This window comes from Mustela nigripes, chromosome 4 (genome assembly GCF_022355385.1).
Source record: "Mustela nigripes isolate SB6536 chromosome 4, MUSNIG.SB6536, whole genome shotgun sequence".
In the NCBI taxonomy this organism is placed as follows: domain Eukaryota; kingdom Metazoa; phylum Chordata; class Mammalia; order Carnivora; family Mustelidae; genus Mustela; species Mustela nigripes.
The window spans coordinates 121,154,424-121,176,544 of record NC_081560.1 but is presented as its reverse complement, the minus strand read 5'-3'; positions in this window follow the sequence as shown (position 1 = coordinate 121,176,544).

The following is a 22,121-nucleotide window of genomic DNA, read 5'->3' as shown; positions in this document are numbered from 1 at the left end:
ATCAACCAACAGAAGAAAACACTGAGATGAATCACATGTGTGACTTATCTTGAAGGATTTTAAAACACGGTCATAAAAAAAGGGCTTCGCTGATCAATAACTGGTCTCAAAAGAAATAAAAAACTGACAACCATTTAAAAGAAACAGAAGACTGAATAGAAATTAGAGAACTGGAAATAAAATTACAGAAATAAAAATCTCACCAGATGAGGCTGATGACAGAATAAATATGACAGGAAGGAACTGGTGAGCTGGACACGGAACAAGACCCATCATTCAGTCTGAAAACAGACAGGAGCGAACCATGAGAGCAGAAAGGAACAGAGGGGTGGTGGCCTGTGGGATAATGACAAGACAACTGATATTGTATCATCGACATCCCAGAGGGAAGGGGAAAGAGTGGGGTTGAGAAAGTTTCAGGAAATATGGGTTGAGTTTTTCCAAAACTTGACAGAAGACACACACACATATATATTAATTGACAGAATCCCCATCAGAACACAAACCTAAAGAAATCTGCAATAAGAGATACAACAGTTAAAACTTCTGAAAACTGATAGCAAAATTAAAATCATGAAAGCAGCCAAAGAAAAGCAACACATTACTTACAGGTAAATATCCATACTAATGTCAATAGATTTCTAATCTAAAATCTTAGATCCAAAAGAGACAATGTTTTTGTTGTCTGAAACATTTTTGTTGTGCTGAAAACAATATTTTGTTGTGCTGGAAAAAAAAAAAGATGAAATGATTCCTGCAGATTTTTATCTAGAGGAAATACTATTCAGGAATGAATACGGAGATACAGACATTCTTGGGTAACAGAAAGCTAAGAGAATTTTCCACTAGCAAACATAGCACTAAAGAAAAGTTAAAGGAAATACTCAAAATGGGAAGGAAATGGTAACACAAGACAGTTTGGAATTTCTGATAGGATAGGAAACAGTGGGACGTGTAAAAATACACACAATACACTTAGTTCAACATGATGATACAGGTAAGGCTGGAAGTATAAGAATGGGAAAAGTAATGGGGAAAAAAAAACACCAAGAGTGGGTATTTGAATACTGATCTAGTAGACTTCAAAGTAAAATTACAAGGGACAAAGGGTGATATAATATAATAACAAAAGGATCAATCCATCAAGAAGAAATAGTGGCATAGCAATTTAAACCCAGAACTACAAAATATTTGGAACAAAACCAGATACATTTGAAAGGAGGAACAGATAAATCTATAATTATAATTGGAGACTTCACTTTCAGGGAAGACTAGGACCAGCAGACAGAATGTCAGTAAAGTTATAGAAGAAGTGCAAACACTGGCAACAACAAAATGTGACATATAGAACTCTCCCCCCAACAAAAGCAGAAAACACATTTCCTCAAGGATCCATAGAAAATTCACCAAAATAGACATTATCCTCAGTCATAAGACAAACTTCAACAAACTTTACACATTTCAAATTATACAGAGCATATCCTCTAGCCATAATAAAAATACAACTAGAAACCAAAACCAGAAAGAGAACAGGAAAATGTGGAAACACACGGAAAATAAACAACACATTTCTAAATAATGCATGGGTCAAATATAAAGCCTTACAGGACATTAAAAAATACACTGATGAAAACAGAACTACAATATAACAGAATTTATGGGTTATAGTTAAGGTAATACTAAGCAAAAGTTTTATAGAATTAACCATTCACTTTAGAAAAGAGGAAAGGTGGGGCACCTGGGTGGCTCAGTGGGTTAAGCCTCTGCCTTTGGCTCAGGTCATGATCCCAGGATTCTGGGATCAAGCCCCACATCGGGCTCTCTCATATTATTTTAATATGAATATGTTTATACTCATAAATTTGAAAATTAAAAATATTCCCCATGTTAAGCTTACTACTTCTTTAACTACCATCTACCATAATCAATATAGTGTGGTATGGTGGCAACAAGACACACAGATCATTGGCATAGATCAGAGAACCCACAAGGAGATCCACTCAAATACACCCAACTGATTTTTCATTAAGGTGAAACAGGCATCCAGAAGAGGAAAGACAGAGCTTTCAACAAAAAAATTTAACATCTGCAGGTTAAAGAAAAAGTAAATAACCCTACCTAATCCTCACATCTTATAGAAAAATTAACTCACAGTTGGTCTCAGATTTATATTTATATTTAAGATGCAAAACTAGGGTTGCTGGGTTTTGCAGTCAGTTAAGCATTTGACTGTGGGTTTCAGTTCAGGTTTGTGAGACTGAGCCCATCAGGCTCCACATTCAGTGGGAGTCTGCTTGAGATTCTCTCTACCTCTGCCTCTGCCCCTTCCTTGGTTAGGTGACCAACTTCCTTCTGTATGCACGCTCTCTCTCTCTATAAAATAAATAATTTTTTTCAAAGATGTAAAACTAAAAAAAGAACACTTCAGTAAAAAAACAGGAGAAATTCCTCAAATCTAGGGCAAGTGAATTGGTTGTAGACATTATTATTGTTGTTGTTACTATTATTTGGTCTGTGAAAAACTCTGTTAAGAGGGAGAAATGACAAGGTACAGACTGGGGGATAATATTATCATGCCACTTATTTAACATAGGACTTGTGTCCAGAATCTATACAGATCTCCCACAATAGATTCTCCAGAATCTATACAGATCTATACAGATCTTCCACAATGTAACAGGAGGAAGATCTAATTAGAAAATGTATAACAGACATGAACACATATTTTATCAAATGGCAGACAAACATATAAAAAATAAAAGTATATGTTTATAAAAAATAAAAAATTAAAAAAAATGTCCAATATCACTATGCAAATGGAAATTCAGAGTGCAATTAGAAATAATTACACTCCTATCAGAAAGGCTAAATTAAAGGTAATGAGAACACCATATGCTGGTGAGGATGTGGGGAAATGTGATCACCATTCATTCCTAGTGAGAAGGTAAAATGTAACTCTTGGCTACAGCTTAGCACTTTCCTAGCAAATCTGAACATGCAACCACCCATACGACTCAGCAATTGCTCTACTGAAATGTTTATTCCAGAGAAATGAAAACTAATCTGACATAAGTCTCTACATGAATGTTAATAGCAGTTTCCTTTGTGATAGTCCCAACCTGGAAACAACTCAGGCATCCTTCAATGAGTGACCAGTTAAACTGTGATACATCCAAACCATGGAACAGAACATAGATAAGCGAAATGACCTGGACAGATTGCAAGTCTATTTAACACTTAACTTTTTAAAAAAGCAAAAACTGGGACACCTGGGTGGCTGAGTTGGTTAGGTGACCAACTCTTGATTTTGGCTCAGATACGATCTCAGGGTCATGATATGGAGCCCTGCATTAGGGTCCACACTCAGCGCAGAACCTGCTTGAGATTCTCTGTCTCCTTTCCCTTTGTCCCTCCCTCCATTCACATATGCTCTCTCTCTAAAAATTAAACGTAAAGTAAAAATCTTAAAAAATAAACAAGAAATCCTACAAGTTTACATACTCTAGGACTGTCCTTCTGCAAAATTCTTGAAATAACAAAATCACAGAGATGGAGAACAGAATAGCAATTGCCAGGGCTTAGGGAAGGAGCGGGGCAGTGTGTGAGGAAATGAAGGCAAAGTATAGGGAGCTGTGAGGGGATCTATTCTGCACCCTGAATGTACACACATAACTACATTTCATGTGTGTTCACACACCATGCAAATAAGAATGTATGTAAAGTCAGTGAAATATGAATAACCTCGATGTCAGTTTCCTGTTTTTAATATTATACAATAGTTATCGGAGATGTTAATGGTGGATAAACTGGAGGGACAAGGAGCATCTCTGTACAAAACAGTTGCTCCTCGTCAATTTATAATTGTTCCAAATCAAAAGAGAACACATTCACTAAAAAAAGTATATATATATACACTATGTATAAATATATACATATATATGAAATATATATATACACTATGACATGTAAAAATGAGATCAAAGTCTGAGGGTAAAACCTATTATGTCTACAGGAAAATTGAGAAAAAAGTGTTTTAACTTTGGGTCAAACAGAAAGCATAAACCATTAAAAATGATATATTTTGATAAACTAATATTAATTTAAATTTGTATAATTTACTTTTAAAATGATACAGTTATGGAAAGAAAAACATGAAAATGAGATAGAATATATTTAAAATACCTACTGGTAAAGGATCTAATATAAATATAGCACAAGTACTAATATAATAATCTATAGTAACACACATACCTGCACACACATACATATATAGATACATATTTGTTATATTGTTTGTGATATAAATATTTGTGATATTTGTTATATCAAAAATATGTGATGACAGGGGCACCTGGATGGCTCAGTGGGTTAAAGCCTCTGCCTTCAGCTCAGGTCATAATCTCAGGGTCCTGGGATCGAGCCCCACATTGGGCTCTCTGCTCAGCGGGGAGCGTGCTTCTCGCTCTCTGCCTGCTGCTCTGCCTACTTGTGATCTCTGTCTCTTTGTCAAACAAATAAATAAAATCTTTAAAACAAAATGTGATGACACTTTAACCAAAAAGAAACAAGTAACAGATAATGAGGTGAAAATATATTGAAAATAATTAATGATTAAGGTAAAGGAAATTGAAGTCACTATTAGATACCATTCATACCTATCAGAATGGCCAAACCACACCAAAACCAAACAACCAACAACTAAAGTCTAGCTAACAAGAGCAAGTACTGGAGAGGCTATAGAGCACCTAACATTCTCATTTCAGGCAAAATGATAAAGCCATTTTGGAAAATAATTGGACAGCTCTTTAGATGAAGATACAGGGGGAGCTGGGTGGCTCAGTCAGATAAGCATCTGCCTTTGGCTCAGTTATGATCTTTGGATCTGTGGGATTTGGTCATTCATTGGGCTCCCTGCTCAGCAGGATGTTTGTTTCTCCCTCTTCCTTTGCCCCTATCCCCACCCCCATTTGTTCTCTCTCTCTCTCCTTCCCTGTAATGAATAAATAAAATTTTAAAAAAATATTTACAATACAACCCAACAACCCCACTGCTGGCTTATTATTTAAGAAAAGTGACAATATATGTCTATAGAAAGACTTGTGTTAGAAAAAGAAAAAAAAGTTCATCAACTTGTGGATGGATAACCAAATGTAGAACATTCTTAAACGGAATACCACTCGGTAAATAAATAAATAAATAAATAAGCAAATGAATAAGCAAACAAATAAAACTGATATAATCAACAAAATGAGTATATCTCAAAAGCCTTACTCTAGGTTCAAGAAGTCAAAGACAGGAGGATTTGTACTATGTGGTTCAATTTATGTGACATTCTTTTTTTTTTTTTTAAGACTTTATTTATTTATTTGACAGACAGAGATCACAAGTAGGCAGAGAGGCAGGCGGAGAGAGAGGGAAGCAGGCTCCCCACTGAGCAGAGACCCCGATGTGGGGCTCCATCCCAGGACACTGGGATCATGACCTGAGCCGAAGGCAGAGGCTTTAACCCACTGAGCCACCCAGGTGCCCTCCAAATTATGTGACGTTCTGAGGAAAGAGGCAATATTCAAGGGACAGAACAACAGTTGTTCTAAAAGGGGGCATTAGACAATTTTGGTGTATTGGAAATACGATCTTGATTGGGGTGGTATTTACAGCTGTAAATGTTTGTTAACACTTACAGAACTGTATGCCTAGAAAGGGTGATTTTCATTGGATGTAAACAATACCTCAAATTCTGGGAGGAATGGCTGTGAGGTATGTAAGCCATACATTTCCCAGAGGCCAGAGCGTTAAGTGCCTGCCAACAGATACGTACAGGTGTATCTGCTGCAGCGTGGGAGACCCGGATGTACTGGCGACCTCACAGAGATCTATGATCTAGTGGCTGCGTCCTCACCAGCAAGAGAGCCCAGGGGAGTCCATCACCAAGACATGGGGGAAGAAGACCAACAGATTACTTCTGTGAGTGTGACTCCTTTCCTAAGCTCACAAGTTGCAAAAGCCTGGGGGAACTAAGGTCACATTGTTCCCACAATTGGAGAACCCTGAATGAGTAACAGCTTGAAACTCTAGGGGAAAAAAACAAAAAACAAAAACAACAACAACAAAAAAACCCAACTTTCCTCTATTAACCTTCCACATCCTCTGGAAGACATATTTACTTAGGAGCACATGTCCAAATAATGGACTATCAGCTCCTGTGTTCAGGTTTACCAAAACAAACAAACAGAAACAGGTGTGAGAAAACAGGATTTATAGAAAATTCTGGACGGCATCCTGAAACTCGTTTTCCTGGCAGCATTTAAAGACTACCCAGGAAAGCATTCCATAGCCTCGAAATGGCTTAGTAAACACCTCCAGGCAGATGCGTTTCTGTTGTATCAAAACATTTCCACTGTGCTGGTGTAGCCCTCCGAACAAGCACTGGGAGGAAATGTCAGCGTGTGTCATGGCACTGGTGTTTTGAAGGGAATTGGGCTTGGTAAAAAGCCTTTCAAAGCTAGCCAATACAGGGTAATACCTGATCCTCTCATTGTTTGTTTTGAATCTGTCAAATAAATATCCAGCAAGGAAAGTCTTGCCTATCATTTCTGTCAAATGAAGGACTCCTTCTGAATCTTTCAAATAGCATGTACTTTGCGTCTCATCCCTAAACCTTCTCTTCAATCCCCAAACCCCACAGTTAACAGTTTCTTTTAAACCTGCCTTTCTCCGGGCACTGGATATACCACAATACGGTTAGTTACACTTAATCCTCTGCAATCACGGTGATTTCTTACTGTTAATAGAGTCATCTTTGCTATTTTTATGGAACACTGGACGGTAATTGACACCTAATGTTCATATTTGCTATACTTCAAATCTCAAAATTTATTTTATTTCTGATCTAAGTTATTTCTACTCTGCCAGTAAACATTAAAATTGATTCCAGGAGCAACACGTAGAAGGAGGGTAATTCTCAGCATTTTTGCCTGAATTGAAAGAAAAAACTGTTGCCACAAACCACACCCAGGAACTTGTTAAAGATCTGCTGCTTCTATTGTTCTTATTCCTAAGAGACCTACATAGGGCTTGAATTATAGTCCAACGATCAATGGGCTATAATAATGAAGTCAGCTCTTCTCATTTACACCAGCTTTTCTGCAGAGGGATATTCTTTGAAGGTGGGAAGAGGCAGCTGTTGGAAGAAGCTGCTGGGTCAATTACTTGACCACATTCTGCACAGGGCACAACAGGAGAGCATTCCAGAGCAAGACTTCTCAGGACTGGACAGTAGGCGTGCCTTAATCAGTTAGCAAATAGCACAGACTTGACTCTCCAAGAGAGGGAAGCAGAACTAATTGGGCAGATGGCCCTGATTCCTAGCCCACAGCTTGGTTTACGTGCAGATGAAGTAAATTACCATTTCTTCTACATTCTTTGAGAAAAATGGGAGTAGATTTTCTTGGCCCCTAGATCCCTATCTATTTATTGTGAAGCCTGACCACTCCACAGACTGTTTGCCCTTGTCCTGGGCCTTGCACATCAGGCTGTCTGGGTCGCCCTCAGGTACAGCTCTGCACCTTCTAGACCACACTGCAAGTCTCAGTGTTGCCCCTTATGGTGGTTCCACTTTCGCTGCTTTTTAGCTTCGGCAAGGATGGCAGACCTTATGTCTCACCATATCCACAGGTGCTCGTGCTCATGGGTCCCCCCAGAAAGAGTGGTGTAGGGAACCCCAGAGTCCCACCTTGTTGACAACAGGCGAGCTCATGAGCCCTAGACCATGAGGTCATATGTCAGTGTTACTACTCTACAGTGGTTTATAACTCCTTCCTGGGGCAGCACTTAAGACTGCAAATTACTTGCTGCTGCATCTGGCCAATGCTAGTGGCGGAATAATATTCCAATGTTCCTGAGCTAGCATTTGAAACATTTATAAGTATGAAGGCAGTCACTATGGATGCATCCCGTTAATTTAATTAACTCCTGTTCAATAATGTACTCCTTTAACAAATCAAATGCTTACTGAACACTTCCTGTGTTCCAGTTATCCGACCACGCAGCAGAGCTACAGAAAGGCATGCAGTATCTCCCCGAAGAAGCACCCTAGTAAGCAGTCCTTCCGGCTGCACACAGAACTGCATCCTTCCTAAGGTTCAGACATGAATTCCTGAGGCCACAGAGATGCTGTTGTTCTGATCAGCCCACAGGGACTACATGTCCCACCAGCTGTGCTCGGTGCACAGGCACCATCTGTCCAAGAAAGTCACTTCAGTTAACGGAAAGCTACAGGCAACCCAAACACATCTCAGACTTGCCCAGACCTTTCAGAGAGGCAAATAGCTATGTTACCACTGTCTGTCTGTCCCTCTGTGTGTGTCTGTGCATGTGCCCATTCCTCTTGTATAAGCAAATACTTAATCAGAAATTCTTCTGACAGTTTTCTTGACGTGAAAAAAATTATAAAAATAACTCATTTTTAAAAGGTTAACAAAACATTGCTGACTTTGAAAACAAACTAGCAAGAAAACATTTTCTGATTCCAAAACTTATTTGGCAGGAACAGACTTCCCTCCCAGGCACAGATTTTTTTTAATGTAATAGGAAAAAAAATACAATTTACCTAGAGAAGTTATTGTATGTTGTACTAACTATCATCCAAGCTATTAATGTTAATGTAAACTTTTCATTTTGACTGTTAGTAATAGGGCAATAAAATTCCACAAAAAGGAAACTGAAGGATTTAAATAGATTTCATTTGCATATAATGGCAAACAGACAATTTCCCAGAAAGTATGAACAATATTTCACTGATTACAATATTTTAGGACAAGAATCCAATCAAAATCCTGTAGTTTATATCACCCTGGAGATAGTGGCCATACCAAAAAATAAAAAAAGCAAATGAATTATGGCCTTCCATATTATCCTTGTAATGACCTGTTGTGAATTATGCTTTGTAATTAAGGAAGACTCTGTTTGCTGTGGGTTACAACCCGTGGGAAGGAAGCATTGGGAAGAAAGCCCAGCCATACACTGAACTATAATAATCTGTTCAATAGGATAAAAGAAATAAGAGGCTCTATATTAAAGTAAATGCTTCCTTTTGTTCTCAGGAAGTGCCATGCCTGTATGTCTATGAAAGTATTTTATGTAAATTGAATTGCGTGTCGAAACTGAAGTTGACAGATGGCCTCTTTTCTGTATCACACACACAGAGCTGGCCTATTAGATCATCTGTTGTGTTTAAGAGCACTTGTTGCTTCCAATGAACACAGCCTCTGTGTTCATTCAGTCCATGCTCTAAGTGCTGTTCAGATGAGGACTTCTCTCCTAACTGAAATGAACCCAACTGCCTGTCAGATGGGTCAACTACTCATATTAAGATGCTTCTGTTCTTTGAAAGTTTGCTAGTTTCTTTTTTTTTTTTAACAAAAAACACGTTTGCTAATAACACACCAAAATACTTCATTCATTTTTGTGTTTTTGTTCTTATCATGAAAACTCTGCTTCCAATTATCTTATATATTGAAGGTTAGCGATAATTCGCAAGTGTGTAAACATGAACATTTTTGATAGAGGAATTTTCAGCACAGAAGCACAGGCTTTTCAGACATAGTAGTGGTGCTTCCATTTGCACGCAACAAACTCCCTTCTATCACACCGCTCTGCCCTGCCTGAGAGCAGATGGAGGATACACCACACTGGTCCTCATCTGCAGGCCCAACCAAGATGGATCAGGGAAAACATATGAGTGTCTCCCCCAGCAAGATGCAAATCCATGGGATCCCTTCCGTGGTCAGTATAGGTTTCATGCCAAGCTTTCAGCACTTCTGCTGCTCCAGATTGTTTACTCTGAAAGAGTTCAAAGAGAAGAATTTGTAGTCCACCAGGTAGAGAGAGACAGAGAGGGTAGAACGGTGCACACTTGCACCGAGTGTTCAACAAGACAAGGGCTAATAGTTGGTCCTCTCACATGTGCCGGATTCTGACCCCTCCCAGTGCCATCCATTCCAAGGATCGATCATAGTATCTTACTGGGTTCATCCAATCTACCACCAACTGCTGTTGGACCCATATTTCTGAAACACCAACCTAAACCTTCAAAATGAGTTCCCAGTTCACCGATGAGTATGGTCAAGAGAAAATTTCTTTTCCTTATGAAGAAAAGACCAGGTTTCAATCGTGTATTCTGTACAACACAAGGTTTGGGTTGAATTTCACTCAATGTACACAATTTCCATCTTCTTAATATACTCGTCCTCCCCCTGCTTGCTATGTGGCATGATTCTGAGAGTCTTATCAACTAGATTAGCCCCTTCAGAAGTCATTCTTGCTTGCTTCAGCCTCTGAAGAAAGAAGGATTGTATGGGGTGCCTGGGTGGCTCACTGGGTTAAAGCCTCTGCCTTCAGCTCGGGTCATGATCCCAGATTGCTGGGATCAGAGTCCCACATTGGACTCTCTGCCCGGTGAGGGGCCTGCTTCCCTTTCTCTCTCTCTACCTGTCTCTCTGCCTACTTGTGATCTCTGTCAAATAAATAAATAAATAATCAAAAAAAAAAAAAAAAGAAGAAGAAGAAGAAGAAGAAGAAGAAGAAGGATTATGACTGCCCTGTACTTAGCATTTGACTTCTAATGCAGGCCCACTTTGCCTAAGTGTCATCAGTCTAATAAAGAGTCACATAAGTTTTTTTTTTTTTTTTTTTTTTTTTTTTTAAATGATGGCTCTATCCCAGGAAATGTATACATCTATAATAAATGGGCTCTTCTGGTAAAATTTCTCTAGTTATATCCTATAAAACCTCTAAATTTTCATGCAAGAACCTGTTAAGCCTTGCCACATTATTTTGTGTTTTTATGGCTATCTACTTAGACACAAATGAAGAACTTAACATTTACTTCAGTTATATTATTCTATTTTCAATCTTGGTATACTCTGTCCTAAAGCAGCTCTGTTTAGATATTTGATGACCTGATTTATTAACTACTATCTATTCCTGCTGGCTTCACATTCCCTGAAATTCTGTGCCATTGGTGTTGTTCACGTAAATCATTAATAAGAGGACAGAACTTTATCCCAGGTATGGATCACACCATGGGCACTGGGTAGAGCTCTCCTGTCCACTAAGGCCCAGTGACTGGTGATAAGTGTTGCATAAACACTCTCTCCTGAAGGAACAGGAAGCAAATAAAAGTGAAAAATGCAGAGGAGAATACAGGGCTCACACACACCATGGAACCTTCTTCAAGCCTCACTTTTCTTTCACACTTAAGGGCAAGAAATTTCAAGTATTGAACCATAACATCCCCTGAAATATCTCTTTTTTCAGGGTCCTCCATAGAGTCTCAAAATTTAGTTTAGGTTTTTTTTTTTTTTTTTAAGATTTATTTATTTATTTTAACGAGAGAGAGAGAGAGAGAGAGAGAGAGCGAGAGAGCAAGCACATGAGGAAAAGAAAGGGCAGAGGGAGAGAGCAAGGCAGACTCCCCACAGAGCAGGGAGCCCAATGTGGGGCGTGATCCCAGGAACCTGGATCAGGACCTGAGCCACGCAGGTGCCCCACATGTGGTTTTAATATCTATGGAGTCACAGCCTCCAGCAGGAGCAAAACCTCCCCTCCTGACCTGGTGCTATTCTTATTTGCCTAATACACTGAATTTGGGGCCATCTACAATGTGCACACGAGCAGTCACATCTGTCTGTTGGCACTCTGGACACTGAGTTCACAATACCACAGCTCTCTGAGTTTCTTTCTAGGTACCTGCATCCCATTCCATGTTCCCTGCATATTCTCATTTATCTCTGGGTCATGACAGAGCTGTCTGAGTGGGCTTACTAGTTCCAAGGATCTGTCCTAGAGCTGTTCCAAGGTCCATGAGGAAATTGTTAAAATTCTTAATGAATAATTAAGTGATAAAATCCCCCTACCTTATTTATTAAAAATATGAGTTCATCTTCCATCTGTCTGTCCTTTCTAAGAGGTCAACTGGATAATGTTTCCCAATATTTTGACCCCATTTCTAGAGTATGATAGACATTCAAATTAACTTCCCCTTTCAAAGTGTTAATGGCTTGTGAAATTGGACTCAGTGAAATAGTCTGGCCAGTCATATAAAAATTTCCCTCCCATCCTAACTGTATGAATGACAGGCTTTCCTCTGTTTAAAAGATGTGTGATTTATACCTAGAAGGATCTCATAAAGGCAGAAAAAGAAGAGCCACTTAGGAGTTTTATTATTCAAATAGGAGACTTCGGATTAGAATAATGAGTCAAATGTAGAAAAAATTCCAATCAGAGATCTAAATAACAACAACCTTAAAGATTGCACCATCACTGTAATAATGTCAGCAACAACACATTCCCACCTTTTCAATGTCTCTTCCTTAAGAAGAAGAAAAAACATTCAGATATGTCTTAGTTATTCATTCAATATCAGCATGAAGTGACAGGCTATATGTAAAAGCACTTCCATTCTATAGAAAAAAAAATAACAAAAATGAGGTACAAGAAATTGTTCTCAAAGGAAAAAAAAGCACACCAGCCTGTGACCTCTACACGAAATTGCTCTGTGCTGGAAGGAGATGTCTTAATTTGCACAACATCATGCAAAGCAAATGAATATGGAGCAAAGGGGCTGAGATTTTCAAATTTTGGTGCTAATAGTTGGAAGATTGAGAAGCTGAAAGACAATTTTATCAGAATTAATATTTTATATCAAAACCAAATTACTTTTCCTAAGGTACCTCACAACTACCAGCTGAAGAAGACCTTTTTATGAGTGGGCAGAGTCTCCCAAAACAGTAATTGTTCCTAGTTATAAATAATGCAGCTAGAAGTCTCTGTGCTTGAGAATGCAAGAGTTAACCCAATGTAATTCTTCCATTTCTGCAAAAACATTTCTGCAATCTTCCCGTGGAAACAGGAAGGGAGGCTGTTACCACGTCCCTTTCAACAGGGCTCTTCTGACACAATCCAGGCAGAAACTAGTGGAAATACAGTATTTGTGTTATCGTTATTACTGTTAGCATTGTACTAGCTGTATCTATCCCGATCTAGTTCAGATTGGGCAAATTTGAATGATTGAAAAATAAATAAGTAATCATATGAAAATAGCTCTCTCCACCATATGATCATATGGACTCATTCTCAGGGTCTTCTCTCCTCTCCTGCCTCCAATTCAGCCCAAACACTCAACAGGAGACATAGGGCTCTGAATGGAGCCCTTCTTAGCCCTACCAGTGGGCACAGAGCTCAGCTGTGTAGGTCCAGCACTAGTGATGACCATGTCATGAACCCCAGCAGGAAATTAATAACAGCACTGCCTCATCAACCCCAGGTATCAAGCAGCAGGAGATCCCAAAACAAGGAGACTTAACCAGGAGGCACCTGGTTGGCTGATGTGAGCACCTTAGTACCATTGCTGTTATTTGTTGTAGATCATTCAAATTATGAGACAATTACAGAAATTAACCTGTCTCCTCAAATTCCCATGGGCCCATGTATTATGATTAAGGACACCAATGGGGTGCCCTTAGGGACAGAAAAGGAGAGGGCTGGGAGGCGGCAATGAGAGACACCTGCCATGAAGAGAGCTTACTTCCTTTAGTGAAATGGTTGCAACCAGAGGCACTTAGTAGATTTTTAACACCTTTACTCCAACTGAGGCACTTTGTCCTCCTTGGTAGTTAGACACACATGTGCATAAACACACACACACACACACACACACACAAGCACACACATACACACATAACACGTATTCCTCATTCAGAGACCATTTGGTGAATACCTTACATACGGCAGGCACATTCCCAGGTTCTTTTGCTGGGAAATAAATGAGTAAAGAAAGGTAATTGTTTTTTGAATGTCACAGTCATATTACCTACTACTTTATTCCATGGTTAATTAACTAAAACAATCAGCATTCACCCATCCCAGACATATATTTTACGGTACATTTTCCCTCTACAGACTTAATTTATGTAACACCTTCCAACCTCATTTAAACCATACATTCTTTTTTCTTTTTTAAGAGATTTACTTATTTATTTTAGGGGGGGTGCAGAGGCAGAGAGAATCTCAAACAGACTCCCTGCTGAGCATGGAGCCCAATGTGGGCACTTGAGGCAAACCAAGAATCAACAGACTGAGCCACTAAGGAGCCCCTAAATCACACATTCTATAATATATTCTGCCTGTGAATTTAGTTACTGGTATCTTCAATAGGAAAATGTAACTGTTAGTAAGAATAGAAATCAGCATTTATTTCACGTTTACTATGTACAAGTTCGGTGCACATGTATTATTGATTCAGTCAGCAAACAGGGTGTTTAATGGTGTAGTCAGTCCTTCTTTCTACTACGAGAGGCTAATGATAACACTGAGGTGAAGATTTTCATCCGATGAGTCTTGAGGGAGTTGCTACTTATAATACTCTACCAAACTCATGCACAGAACAAATCAATAGTTTCTCAGATTTCCTTTCTTCATCTCTCAATCTCTTTCTTAAAAATAGAAAAAAAATTAAAATTAATAATTGTTTTGTTGCATCCTTTGTAAAATTACAGATGAGATCCAAATTGTAAACAGTCCCTTTGGGAAGTGATAATTTTTTAAACTCCATGTAAATTTTTATAATGGCTCATTTTAGGTAATTTAAACAGAGATCAAGACAGGATGTGTTGATCCAGTTTTCCCGATTGAGAATGTTTGCTTGTTTGTCTCCCTGCTTCATCTTCTCCATTTTTCAAGTATCTCTGTCCCCATCCCTTGCTTTTCTCCTGACCTGCCTCTCTTCTCCCTGCCACCCCATCTCTTGTTCTCTGTGCCATATTTCATTCTACCACCCCCATCTTGCTCCTTCTCTCTGATTTGCTCAGAATTTTCTCATGGATAAATATGCCAATAACAAAACTTAAGAAATTTGTAAAAATCACAATATCAGTGGAAATGGAAAGCAAGAATGACTAGTAATGACTTGAAGTACATACTTGGGGAATTTCCTATCATTTAAAAATGGTAAGATAAGAGAAAATCTATCAAATTTTGTTATTCCAAACTGGTTCAGGTGTCAATTAGGGAAAAGCATGTACACAAAGCATAAAAATACATGAATGAAACAATTCTGTCACAGTTTCCTGGGTCCAGAAATCAGAAATGTCTTAGCTGGATCTTTCTAAGAGGAGGTCTCTTATGTGCCTACAGTGAAGCTGTCAGAGGGGGCTACGGTCATTGGAAGGCTTGATGGGGAGACAGTATCCATGACCAAGCTGGTTTATTCCAAAATTGGGCAACTGAGGCTGGAGGACATCAGGAGTCCTTAGCTCCCCTGCACATAAACCCCGCTGCAGGTACTGGAGTCTTCTCATCCTGCGGTGGCTGACTTGGCACATGAGGAATCCAAGACATCTGCTTTAGATCCTGCTTGATATCTACAGCATGAATGACACTAAGAAGCTAATCACATTGCCTAAAATCTTACTGAACAAATAGTTTCTGCCTCAGTTTCACGAGGAGACAGTGGGGATACAATGGAAAAGGAGACCAGGGTGTGAGGACATGTTTTACAATGGGGTCTACACCTTGTAGATCACTGTCCTCCCGACAGACGCGAATATCTTGAATCCATACCACATTCACAGAAATCAATATGAGATTAGGACAGACAGTGCGCATGCACACAGGAAAGATCCCACAAGGGCACGATGAGAAGACAGCCACCTACAAGCCAGGAGGGAAACTACAGAATGAAAGCAGCCATGCCAACATCCTGAGCTTCAATTTCCACCCTCACAACTGTGGAAAAAATAAATTTTTATTGTGTAAGCCACCTCGGTGGTACTTTCTAAGCCTTAAGAATAATGCAAATAGGATTACAATGAGTCTACTGACAGCAAGAACAGCCCGTGGAATTGGGCAAACAAAAGAGTCAAGAGATGCAACAAGATTCAAACAGGTAACACGCAGCATTTTGTTGTTTCCTTCCATGGTTATTTTACATAAGTGTCTATCTGAGTGTGCTTTTTATGTGTTTATGTATAACACAGCATATTCCTTTGGTCCTGGGTTCAACTCTTAAAGTAGCAGAGCCAAGGGACTTAGGGTAGAGATTGCAGCAAGTATAAAAGCTACAGACTCCTTCTTAAACTTCACCTTATGACAGCCTCTCCATGTGTCGTATAGCCCAAAGGCAAGCATGACTCAAATAGTAGAACATGAAAAATACCATATGGCCTGTTTATCAAACATGTGCACATACATGGGCATGCATGTGTGTGCGCACAGACGTGCACAAAACATAAACACACACTTGTGCGCACACACACACAGCTATTTCCATAACAGTGAAAAACTGCCTTCTGCTACTCCCAAATGAAAAAAAGTAGTTAATGTTTCTTATTTTATGTCTTCCCCCATTTCCCAACTTTGTCACATTATTAGACATCATTGCACTATCTCTGACATTCAGAGCTTGCCTCACTGTACTTATGCTTTCCTGATGATAATTCAGATAGTATTTTCTATTTGTACTCTTCCTCTCTATACCAAGATCCATGTTCTATTCCCAAAAGGCACTTTTGTAAAAACCGAGAAGTTTATTAAATTAATGGAATATAATTTATATTAAATCTCCCAAGGAATATGAATAAATTGCCTCCCAAGGAAGGGTCCTTCCCTAGAAAAATCATTAATTTAAAAGAATTCCTTTGAAAGTGGACATATTATAAATCAGATAGATTTCATATTATACACTCTTGGAGAAGTTCCCTTGGGTACTCACCAATTACAGGCTACCTAATCACCTGCCTGTATAGTTAAAATTAATGGTGCTTCCCCAAACTTCTTTTGTCTTATTATTGTCAATAGCATTTTCTGTACAATATTTTGAGACTATAACTGTGAATGTTAATTTACTACTTTGGAGTAAAGTTGTTTTTTTTAAAAAATCCTCACCAGTGAGAGATAGTTATATTTTATGACCCTATAATTTTTTGTCTTAGGTATTCAAATTCTCTGTGATATTTTTGAAATTTCTGTTTCAATAATTCTAGTATTTAAATATCAGGCACCAAGGAAACTTTCCTAAGTTTTGAAAAATAACATTTTAAGTTTAGGAATAATTTTCAGTAAAGAAATTGAAGAAAAGACAAGGGAAATAACTCCTACATGTGAATATGCAGTTTGAGGTTACCATCTCATACTTAAAAATTCCATAAACTCTTACTGTTTCAGGAAGAAAAACTGAATTCCAGTTGGCATATCCTACCTCCTTTCCTATTGTCCTCCATACTATTCCTTAGGAATAAGTTGTTACTATAAAGCATTTTCTACTTACGTATAAAATTCATTTTTGAAGAAAATACACAGGAATCCTTAGAAGTACTGCAAAATCAGTTTAGAAATTCAAAATTAACTGATTTACTGCATACAGAATAATATCTATCTGAACATTAAAAAATACATGAATAATATATACAAAAATCTACCCTCAAGTTTCTTAAAAATTGTTGTGAAACATATAGAAAAATGGAATCTGTGCTTTTGGAGAAAATGCAATCTTTTCCAAAGGGTAAGCACAGTTTCCACCTCTAGACTTGATTTTATTTAAAAAAAAAATGTTTTGGGGGTCCCTTAGTGGCTTAGTTGGTAGGGCAGCTGACTCTTGAATTTGGCAGAAGTCATGGTCTCATGGTTGTGAAACCAAGCCCTGTGTTAGGCTCCACGCTCAGTGGGAAGTCTGTTTGAGAGTCTCTCTCTCCCTCTTTCTTTGCCCCTCCCCCATCTCTCTCTCTTTCTCTCTAAAATAAATCTTTTTTTGGGAAAATTGAATATTTTAACCTGAAAAAATAATTAAGAAACATCTGTATCCTGTTTTGTATTTTTCCAGACTTGCAAATAGATTATCTTGCATTCTCTAGTCAATGGTTCACATGTACTCTACACCAAGCAAATGAAAATTGATAACATCTCTATGGCCAGGTCCCTGTGGGCACAGAGACACAAATACAAACACTATATGCATCTCAGGCTTTCACTTGCTTTCAATCCCTAGAGATGTAAGCAACATTGCACTTGTATGCATTTATATTTATCTGAGTTAGGCATATAAAACCAATTTAACCCATGCTTTGAAGGAGTAAGAAAGAAATTTTGAGGAACTTTTTAAAAGTAAAATATAATGAGCATGTTAAAATAGTATTTGATGGAAATGTACATAAGTGAAAGGAAAGTGAGTTCTCTACAAAAGCAGCCAGGGAGGGGAGGGGTTGGGCAATTAAGGGGAAGAAATACGTTTGGACTCAACTTCTTATTCAACAGGTAAAATCACTGACTGATTTCTGATAATAGGGATTAAATGCTCATGGTTATATATTACCTGCAATGACCTTGTGCCTACCTGGAATCACTTCTAAGAAGTACTTATGTGGTTTACATGTGTTACATTAAAGAGAAACATGTCAAGGTCAATGTTTATTAAGAAAGTCATTTATTCATGCATTTGCCATGCATCCCTGTGTCCATCCTACACCTTTCTACTAGCCAACTACCCTTATCCTGAAATGACTGCCTGAGTTGATTAAGGCCTGCTTTTTCTTCCAAAAGCAGTAATGATACACTCTGTTTTGTTCTGTGTGTTTGCTTGTTTGTCTCTTGGACATATACCGGATATGTGAATCAGCAGCAGTCTCTGTGCTAAATGCTGGAGCAGGATTTAACACAGGTCTGCAAGACTTTAAATGCCATGCTCATGGTAGAGCATCTCTCTGGAAAACAAAGTGGAAAAGAGTTCCACTACTTGATGGTATGACCTAGAACTTTACTTTCTCATATGTGAACCAAGGTTAGTAATAGGTGCTCATATGAGACAGATAGGATAGATTAAATAAGATGATATACGTACACCCCCCAGGAACAAAGGATATATGTAAAGCCCCCAGGCTTGGAAAATTGTAGGTATTCATATTTTAAATATGCTTTTATCACTTCATTTTCAAACTTTTGAACTCTATAGTGCAATCAGCCTCACTGAAACCACATAAATGGTGGGGGAAAACACAGTTTCCAGTGAGATATTTCACATATATTCCTCACCTGGAATGTAAGCATTGCCAAAACAAAGAAAACTTTGGCAAACTGAGTCACAGCTCTGCCCTGTGCTCTGGTAGTCATCAGTCTGGAAATTATTCCCATGATCCAGGTGACAAGTACAGCACGGACCAGGGCCTGGGAGAGGAAAAGGAGGTGGATGACAGAGGAATGGTTTAGGAGGTAGAACTGAGGACTCCGTGGTCTCTGGGCTGCTAGAGTGCCAGAAACAAGTCCTTTACACCCGGCAGGAGGCCAGCCTGTGTGTGAGTTAAAGACTATGTTAAACTGAGTGGAAATTTAAGTAGCGGTACGGAATACCCCATGCTCCATAAAACACCTCTGATATTACTAGAACACGTGTATTAGTAATATAATAGCTTTTTCAAATATGAGGAACATTTAAGTAAAACAAAAATAATAGTTGGGCTTTAGGCCATTTGGTCGAACATTTCCATTTCCTTCACTAACTTTTTGGATTTTTACAGTAATTTATTTTGTTAGAGTTTGCTGCAATGGTCTGAGTTAAGATATTTTATCCTACATTTGAAAAACTCATTTATTTAATTATTTTAGGAGTAGAGGATTTTAAGAATTTACTGCTCTGATTCATGAAAGAGCAATTTCTCTTCACTGAGTAGCATCTCTGCTGCTACCTCTTGCTTAACGCCTGTGCATTAGTGCACAAGAGAACCCTTTTAAATAATGCTCCGCATCTGACCTGTGTTTCAGAACATTCACATATGCACAGTGCCATGGTAAATCAAAGGTTCCTTGTTGGATGCATTAAGGGAAGCTATAAAAGAGAATGAAATGATGCTTAAAAATAGAAAGCTAATAGGAGGCCTAGAAGAAATCGAGATGATAATTACACAGTGGCTTCATACAGTCAGTCAGTCCAGCTAGTTGAAAAACTTGGTGGTACAGAGGGAGCAGAAGACTGGACGCTGGGAGTGAAGTTGGGGGCTGTATGCAAAAACTCCCTGTTTCTCCTCTGTGTTCCCACTGTGACTGCACTTCCCTTCTGATACCAGATGTGTTGATTCCCACCCACCTAGTGGTTCTGTGACACCTGCTGAGTGTCCCACAATTCAGTTCAGTTCTGACGCTATCTACCTGGAATGTGCACCAGGTCCCACATGCTAAAGGCTCAGACCCGCGAGCCTCCCCCATTTCAGACTCCAAATCCAAGTTGTTACCTGACTTCTGACCAACCAGCTATAAATCATGACTCCCTCTCTGGGTTCAACAATTTGTTAGAATGACTCACAAAGCTCAGGGAAGCACTCACTTATATTATAAACAATATAGTAAAGTATACAGATGAATAGCCAGATGAGAAGACATGTTGGGTGGGATATGGCAGCATCCCAATCTCAGGAGCTCCTGTCCCCACGGAGCTGGAGAGCCCCACCCTCCTGGTATGCCTGTGTGTTCACCATCCCAGAAGTTCTCTGAACCCTGCATTTCTGGGACTTTCATGGAGGGCTTATCATGTATGCATGATTGATCGTTTACTCAAAGTCCAGCCCTCTCCCCTCTCTGGAGGATGGGCAGTGGGATGAAGCCTCCAAGCTTCAGGACCAGTCCCTACTCCCCCGGTAGCCTGCCAAGAGTTTCCGCATTAGAACAAAAGATGTTCCTACCCTGCAGAAAATCCCAAAGAGTTTAGAAGCTCTATATCAGATGCCCCAATTATTTAGGAAATTATAAACTTCTTATGAGCTCTGTGTCAGGAATTGAAGGCATTTTTATCTATATCAATATTTCCTATTATTTTATAAGGGGGAGGTGGTAATTATGGAGGTAATTTCATAATTGAGAAAATAATTAAAGAAGACTAATGCAAGTTAAAAAAGTGGGGGGGGGGCTCTGTTCTCTTAAAGAATCAATATGTTAGAAAAATGACAATTATAGGTGGTCCATTACTCATTCCCATGTACAGAGAGAAGCCTGGCCCTGCTAAACCTGTAGTTCACTCACCAGTTGTCTCATCACTAAGCATACACGCGTGTCCTCACACCTGCGTCTCTTGGAAATCTCCTGAGCCCCAATTCAAGGCACTCTTGCCTAATCACATAGCAGCACACCAAATACACCTTTCTCTGTTGTCAATCCCTAAAAGCACTGTGTACTTGATATTGTGATTACTGATTTAGCTCTCATTTTCACTCAAGTAAATTAGCTTAAGGTACATGATTTTTGTTTGTTTGTTTTGTGTTTTTTTTTTTAACTGCTATATGTGACATTCATTGATCATTCAACCTGTACTTTTAATCTGAAGTAAAGAAAGATTTCTACCAACTCCATTGTTTCCACTCCTCCTTACTGGCAAGCCTAAATTCATACTCCTTCACTCCAGCCCCAGTTCAAGGATCTCCTCTAAGACAGTTGAAAACAGAAACCAAGAATGCCACATTTCCCAGGACAGATCCTAAGTTACGTTCATTACTACTGAAGACAGATGGGTTTGGTCTGTCTACTGCAGCATCCTTCAAAAGCTACTGGTGACATTTCCTCCGCATCTGGGAGAGACCGCGTAAAGCATGAGCACATTCGTGCATCCACTTTGAGACCCACACAAGGGACTTCAAGAGATGATCAGTTCTGCAGAAGGTGCACGTGTACGAAGCAGGGGCTCCACTCGTGGACAATGTGATGCAGCTCCAAGGGAACCGCAGCAAGATTTCCACATCCCACAAACGTTCATCATTCTACTGAGCAACATGGGGAAAGCTGGCCTGTTTTTACTAATGCTTCAGTATTTCTAACATAAGTAAACTGTTCCACAATGGGCCATTCATCCTGAGACAGTCATAGTCTAGCACAGAACCAGCCACCTTGTAGAGTTAAGTTAAGTTAGCCACTGATGGGCTAACCAGTGTCCTAATCAGTTCTGGGCTTTTATTATTATTGGCTCTTTCCAGATAAGGAAACTGAGCTCAAGTGACATACAGGCCTTTCCCTATAAGACAGTTACCAAGCTGCAGAACAGGAATTTGAATCCAGGTCTGTCTAACTTTATGGTTTTTTTGAAGACAACGCAA